At 43.1% G+C, this 6,466-nt stretch overlaps 1 long non-coding RNA gene across 1 annotated transcript; it reads left to right on the top strand.

Annotated features, from left to right (window-relative positions):
• The first annotated feature begins 1,067 nt into the window (after nt 1-1,067).
• On the top strand, nt 1,068-4,133 carry LOC104073022. The gene is made up of 3 exons (XR_683476.1): nt 1,068-2,761; nt 3,057-3,131; nt 4,062-4,133. It is a non-coding gene; the product is annotated as an uncharacterized LOC104073022 (long non-coding RNA).
• Nucleotides 4,134-6,466: the final 2,333 nt, after the last annotated feature.

Raw genomic sequence — 6,466 nt, forward strand, 5'->3', positions numbered from 1 at the left:
GCTCAGTAGGAAATGCGTTAGTAATCACTACTCTAGCCTTGTGTGCACTACGTGATAGTCACTTAAAGCTTGCTAATACAGTCAGCTGTGAGACTGATGTGGAATATTTTTGAGGATGTACAAATGAGTGCTTGAATGAATATCCCCGTGAGTAGTTTAATAGAGCTTATTGGACATTTCAGTTGTCTTTATTTTAATCTTTGACTGACAAGCATAATACTCTGCCTTTAATTGACAGTGATGAGATTCTGTATTTCTGCCTTGTAGAGTTATCTTGGTAGTGTAATGCTCAATTTCATTTTTCATCAGTCTTGGGGATGTAATTCTAAACTCTTCATTACTAGAAATACTGAATGTAGTGTTTCAGGATTAACATGCTTACATTTCCAGACATCCAGACATGCTGATCTCCAGCTCTTTTGCTCTTGAACCTGACTTTCAAGGTCCCTTGTTTCAGCACATGATCTAGCTCTTGTCTGATGTTCAGTTTATTTCAGAGGTGTTGTAATGTGTTTTCCCGCTTGTTCTGCAAAGTTCTGCTTTGCATACTTGTTTCTGGTATTATTGTCACATTTGGACCCTTCTGTGTTATCTTCCAGGCAAGACTCTTGCTGGTGAAGACTCTTGCTGCTGGACAACCTTGCCCTCTGCTGTAGCTATCTTTTCATGTTCCGTTGAAAGCTTGAAGTAGCAGCTGCACCTTAAGATCGTAATAGCAGGTCTTTGGTTACACCACAGCAAGTGTAGCCGAACTCTAGCTAGTCAAGCAGTGACACCACTTGTCACAAAGTCAGTTTGGCTTTTCGTGATGGCTTACTCTTACTTGTGACTAGAATCCAGTAGCAAAACTGATGGCAGTATGCGTACTGTCATGTAGCAAAACTGAATTCTTAATCTTTAAACCAGTGCTCAGATCTGACTAGTTTTTCCAGCGTGCTCTGGATACCTGACCTGCAGGAATGTCGTGGAGGGGTTATTGGCACATCTGCCTTGTTCTACGTACTTGAACTAGCAGGTTTTTGACATTCTTGGAGCAAGCAATTTGTGACTGAACCATGGGTCTCATACCAGCTCTGACTGTCTGCAGTAATGAAACTTGGTGTGGTAGCTAACTTAAAAGCAAATAGTCATGTCTGCTCTAAGTCAGTCTGTAACAAGTGGGTACAAGAAATGACATTAAAGTGCTTGCATTGTGTTTCATCTTGGTTTTATCTGTGTATGAAATACACTTTTTCTCAAAAGCTTATCTGAAGCTCAGAAGTGTGGTGTCAGAATACGTATGCGTACCTGCTACGCCCTCAGATCCAGATACTAGTGCTGTCAGGAGAGAGCACAGCGTAGCGTGTATGGGGGCTTTACTGTAACATTAAGCATACAAAGTGTTGATTTGCTTGCAGTTTTCCCCATAGCTAAACACCGAGGCCTGTGAGTAGTTTTAGGACTTGAGCAGTAATGGGGTTGCATGTCTCTGTTAATCATTGCCAGCTGCAGTGACATGATCAGGAAGGCCAGTGTTTTGTTCCATTATGTTAAATGAGGCTAAGCATGTTGGAAAGGATGCATAAAAAGTATGCTGTTCGGGGTAATTACTTGGCTTCTTCCACTACTAGCAAGTTTGGAATCAGCTAATTAGCTTCAGATTTTTTTTCTCTCCATACCAGCTAGTGGGGCTCTTAAATAGCTGCTTACTGGAAAAGGAAAAAAAGGGAGGATTGGCCTTCTCCCACCTCTGTCATTGCTGCTAGGTAATGATTGACACGTTAGGACTTGGCTGTGCAATCCCGCAGTGGTTTGTGAATACCCCATCTCTATAAATGTTGCTTCTGAACACCAGTACTGAAGAGCTAACTGGGGAGGGTTGGGAGGAATGTGGCTATAAGTGAATCTGGAGTGTTAAAAGGATGCACAAAGATATAGTATCCCTTATGCATGGTGTTTGTTGCTATGGCATAGAAAGCAAAACGTGCATATTATACTTCTGCTCCTGAGGGCCATGATAAAACCCAGGTGGTGGGTTTGAGACTAAACTTGAACTTCGCCCTGCCTGGTCAGATCCCATTGTGACCATGGTGTGATTTGCCTCCCAACTAGAGGTGTGCACAGAACCTTGTACTACTACATCCCTTGCTGCTGACCATTGCAGTTTGCCCTCAACTTAGCTATATAGCAACAGGGTGGGTCTTCAGAAGGGAAGAATCTGTTGCCGAGAATAAAAGCAGTAGACTGACAGTGCTAACCTCTAGTGTCTTCCTTTGGCTTTTGAAGCACTTCTAGGACTATTGAACCTGGGGGCTACTAGGAGTCAGGGGCTTTGCACTCCTTCATGAAGGGGAAGAAAGAGGGCATTACTACAGGAGACAAACTAGGGTAAAATAGTTGAAGTAGCTTGACAAAATTGTTAATGCCTTCACATAAGGGATAGTATACCTCTGGCTGCAATCAAACTTCATTGTACTCAGACTGGTGATTTACGGTTTGTGCTCAGAGAAGGTGCAGTTCTTCAGTCAACTACCTGCATATTCCTTCATCTCTTTACAAGTGTTCAGGCTAGCCTATTTCTGCCCCTTATTCTTCCACTTAATATTTTGGAATAATTTGTAAATTCCCCCTCATAACTAATCAGTCCATGTATCTTAAAACCTTATCTTTAAGTTAGTTTTGAAATGGTCAGAATTTTCTGTGTATTACTATAATAACTTCAGTTGTTATCCTTTAGGTGAAGATGAAAGCTGAGTGAAACCGGAGTGCTCATCCATGGGAGGTAAGCATAACTTCTAGTCTTGTTCTGAATGGGTGAAATAATAAAGGCTTCTGGACACTTGATGTTCAGTCACTGAGTAACTTTGAATTGGTGAATATTGAGAAATCAGTATGAGTGAATACATGAAATGTGTGGGGTAGAACTTAGTACCTATTGTCAGGCTGTGGGGTTGAGCACCCAGACTCCATCTGGGCTTGATATCTTGTCAGCAGTGGTTAAAAACACTTTCCTAGATATGGGTTTGTCCAAAAGATTTCAAAATCACTGTGGGTATAACTTCTGATTATTTTTCCAGTTCAGGAGCCGAGCATGAGCACATCCAGCACGATGCCCAGTGATATGTGGAGGGACCAAGATAACAAGTGAGCAAGTAAGTAGTTGGTGTCCTTATATTGCTGTAAGAGCTTGGTAGCCCATCACCCTGTGATGTATTATGTAGTTCCTGCCTGAAATTTGCCCTTGATTAATCTCAATTTTATATAAAATTTCTGAATCTTTCTTTTGTAGAGCCAAGATATAACCATTGTTTGAGGCTTTTCAGCCCTGCAGCATGAAATAAACTCTGTCCTCTGAATGCTATAGGAGGTCAAGCAAGAAATAACCATTTCTACGTTCAGGCTCCAGTGAAAGGGGTGTGAATGGGGTGGGTGATTGTCAGTAAGGAAAAAGGGGAACAATAGAGCAGCTGCTTCTCAACTCCTAATCTAACTAAAAGTTGTTAAAAAGCTACTTTTCTGAACTATTTTAATGAACATTGAACTTTCAAAATAACCTGGAAGATGAATTAGCACATACAAGAGCACAAGCAGATAGCAATTTAGGGAAATAAACTAACTTGCAGAGTTGGAATTAATGACATTTTCCCTCTAATTTACCATTTAAACGACAAGGGGGAACTTCAGATATTTAAAATGTTGTGTGAGGAGCAACATGCAAAGTACCTAACTCACGAGTGGTGGGTAAGTAACAGCTTAGATATGCCATACAGCTGAACCTGTAAGTCATGAAGCCAGTGAGATTCAATTGGTGAACTCCTATTGAATCGTGTGTGTTTTGTCACTGCTGCTCTTGTTTTTCTCGGTAGTAAAACACAAAGCTACTTCAGATCTTTGAAATCTACGAAGTAGAGGAAAATGTGAATGCTGTTCATGTAATCTCAAGTCTGACATGAGAACTTACGATCGTAGAGAACATCTGACAGGTGCATGGCCTGCAGATGCAGGTTCCCTTTCCATGTCATATGTGTGATTTCTGCTGGCGTTTTTAATGTTCTTGCTAACTGTGTGCTTTGCACTTGCAGAAGAAGATGAAGTCCGAATGCAGAGAAGAGGAGCCAGGAACATACGATTTTTAAAAATAAAATACTTTTTTTATAAATGACTTCTGTTTTATTCGAGAGTGTATTCAATGAGTAAGCAATCCGTTCAGCTTAATGTGGTATGGATGAATTTGAGAAACACTACTGCAAATGAGGCTGTAGAAGGGGACACAGATCGTGCTTGGAGCACTGGAGTGAGAAGGGCTTGGGTCGTTGGATCCTGCTCTGTAGTGTGACAAGCATGTGAAAGATAACCACTCATAACTAAAAAAAACCTGACAAATACGTAATACGGTATTTTTTTCCTTCTGGGATTGTGTCATGGGCTTCCTCTTGCAGTTAAAATGCTCCAGTTTCCAGGCTAGCTGTATTCTTGACTAGTGTGCAGCCATAGGTGTTTTTGCAAAATGACTAGCTTAATTTTTTAGTAAATTACACTTGCACCTGAGGTACTTAAGTATTTCTGGATGTTTCACCTGTTCCTTCCCCCATATCGAGTCCTGTATACTGCTGTATTTTTAAATTACAGAGTTCTAAATGTTTACATGTGCCTGGTTGGTTTTTAGTAGTTTGCTGGTGATGACTGTTGTAATTAAGCCTGAGATACCAAAGGTAGAGTTCTTTGGAAGCCAGAAAAGTGCTGAGTTTAGCTCTTGCGGCACAAATTACCACGGTTCATATTGCTTCATGTGAAGCTGTTCTTTGGATAGCTGTACTGTCCACATATGTAGTTCATGCTGTCATTTATTAAATATAATCTTTTGTTTAAATATCAAGTAGTTTAATGTGTTAAAATACACCAGTGGTAGGCTCTGTTTGTACAGCTGCATTGTAGCAAGGTTTTCCCCTACAGTGGCATGAACATTTGGCTGGCAACTGCCTTGCCAGACTAGAAGGATCAAAATAAATTGGATTTAATGTGGCAAAGTCATATGAAATACTTCAGACATGTCTGGGTGTCCAGTGGTGCAGGATTAGTGCCCGGCTGGAACACAGCTCACCTGTGCTTTAAATCCTGGCCAGGAGTATGTTTTGCTCTGGCTTAAATGCTGTTTGTTCATTTCCTTCTAGGAAAGTTTCATTAACAAAATGGAGTAAGGTTGGTCAGAACTGCTGTAGCTACATTTCTGATGTTGACTGTATTTTATAGTGGTGAGCGTAGATAAGCAGCCCCGGTGCCCACCTCCGCTGCCCTGGCATGGCAGCGCGCCAGTCGCGAGGGTCTCGGGCTTGGGTGGAGGGAAAGGACCCCGGCAGCGGCGGGGTGAGCAGGGGTGCTTCCCAGCAGCTGAGCAGGTTTATGGTAGAGAAGGTTGGTGCTGCATTAAAAGCTCCTGACTGCTGCTTTTCACTTTCTCATGCAATCAAGTGATGGGGTGCAGGGTAATCTGAGGTACTTTGCTCTCTGATTTGATTTCTTTACGTTGTTGTCCAGATCCTGAAAAGGCTTCAGCAAGAAGAGGTTTTGTGGTTCCTCAGCAGTCGTGCTGCAAGGGTGTGGGTTTTGGTGTCTTTGTCTCCACAGCTACTGCAGATTTACACAGCCTTTTTTCTTCTCAAATTCTGTTATTTTCCAGTAACTTGTCCTAATTTCTTTTCCACTGTTGCAGCATTGGCTGCTTCCTTTGAGAAACTGTTCCAGCCTGAATGCGATTCCAGCATTCAATGTGCTGAACTTCACCTCCTACAACTCCCTTTATAAGCAAACCGTGATTTGCTTTCTGTATTGAAATGGGATGTGTTTTGGAGAATGGCAAAAAGCCCCCTGAATGCTCCGTCGCTGTTGGCCGTTCTCTCATCACCTGATAGGTGACTGGCACAGAGGTTTTCCTCTAATGGCTGGGTGCTGTGCTGGTGCATTATTGTCCTCTGGCTGGTAAAGCTGATCATTGGTTCTACCACAGGTTTCATTAAGTAGCTCCTGTAATTAAAAAAACAATTGGAGGCTGAGAGCAGGTATGAGGTACCATGTGGATGGTGTTGGGAGTCCCATCCTAGCCAGGCAGCAGCATTTATCTGCCATCGTGTCGTACCACGAGGGGCTTCTCCGAGCCCGTGGTGCTGTGCCGGGGCTTGGGAATGGTGCGGGCAGGGTGACCCCCCCGGGGCAGGACAGCGAGCGGGTGCCTGGTCAGCGGTGCTGGGGCAGCCCTGGGCTTGGCCCTGGCTGCCTGGGAAATGCAAACACACGGTGAAAGGGTTTTGCAATGTTTGCACAAAAAACCAACCTCTGTCCTGGCCGTGAGCGGGCTCTGCTCTGCAGTGGGGGCGAAAGCCTGCTGTCGGAGAAAGGAGACGCTTTTTAAGCCGAAGGAAGACAATTTCTGTGGGCGGGTGTCTCCCTGTTGCTTGAGCAACAAACCTGGGAGCAGTGACAAATGCTTCCT

Source organism: Fulmarus glacialis, unplaced genomic scaffold (genome assembly GCF_000690835.1).
Source record: "Fulmarus glacialis isolate BGI_N327 unplaced genomic scaffold, ASM69083v1 scaffold34772, whole genome shotgun sequence".
Classification (NCBI taxonomy): Eukaryota; Metazoa; Chordata; class Aves; order Procellariiformes; family Procellariidae; genus Fulmarus; species Fulmarus glacialis.